Genomic DNA, 1126 nt, shown 5'->3' with positions numbered 1-1126 from the left:
GACACAGGATCAATAAAGAAACAAGGGCCCTGAGTGATACATAGGATCACATGGACTTGAGGGATATATTTAGAACGCTGCATCTCAAAGCAACAGAATATAATTCTTCTCAAATGCACATGGAACATTCTCCAAGATAGATCACATACTGGGTCACAAAACAGCCCTTCATAAGTATAAAAGAATTCAGATCATACCATGCACACTTTCAGACCACAATGCTATGAAACTTGAAATCAACCAAAGGAAAAAGTCTGGAAAATCTCCAAAACCATGGAGGTCAAAGAACACCCTACTAAAGAATGAATGGGTCAACCAGGCAACTAGAGAAGAAATTAAGAAATATATGGAAACAAATGAAAATGAGAAGACAACAATCCAAAAGCTTTGGGATGCAGCGAAGGCAGACCTGAGAGGAAAATACATTGCAATGCAGGCCTATCTCAAGAAACAAAAAAACCCCAAATACAAAATCTAAAAGCACACCTAGAGGAAATAGAAGTGGAACAGCAAAGACACCCCAAACCCAGCAGAAGAAGAGAAATAATAAAGATCAGAACAGAAATAAACAATATAGAATCTAAAAAAAACTGTAGAGCAGAACAATGAAAGCAAGAGTTGGTTTTTTGAAAAAATAAACCAAATGGATAAACCTCTATCTAGCCAGGCTTCTCAAAAAAAAACGAGGGGGGGATGTAGGTGACCCAAATAGATAAAATCATGAATGAAAATGGAATTATTACAGCCAATCCCTCAGAAATACAATCAATTATCAGGGAATACTATAAAAAATTATATGCCAACAAACTGAAAAACCTGGAAGAAATGGACAAATTCCTCAGCACCCACACACTTACAAAACTCAAACAGGAAGAAATAGAAAACTTGAACATACCCATAACCAGCGAAGAAAATTGAATCAGTTATCAAAAATCTCCCAACAAATAAGAGTCCAGGACCAGATGGCTTCCCAGGGGAATCCTACCAGACATTTAAAGCAAAGATAATACCTATCCTTCCCAAGCTGTTCCAAAAAAATAGAAACGGAAGGAAAACATACAGACTCATTCTATGAAGCCAGCATTACTTTGATTCCCAAACCAGACAGAAACCCAGCAAAAAAAGA

This window comes from Prionailurus viverrinus, chromosome X (assembly GCF_022837055.1).
Source record: "Prionailurus viverrinus isolate Anna chromosome X, UM_Priviv_1.0, whole genome shotgun sequence".
Classification (NCBI taxonomy): domain Eukaryota; kingdom Metazoa; phylum Chordata; class Mammalia; order Carnivora; family Felidae; genus Prionailurus; species Prionailurus viverrinus.
Note: the sequence above shows the minus strand (reverse complement) of the source record.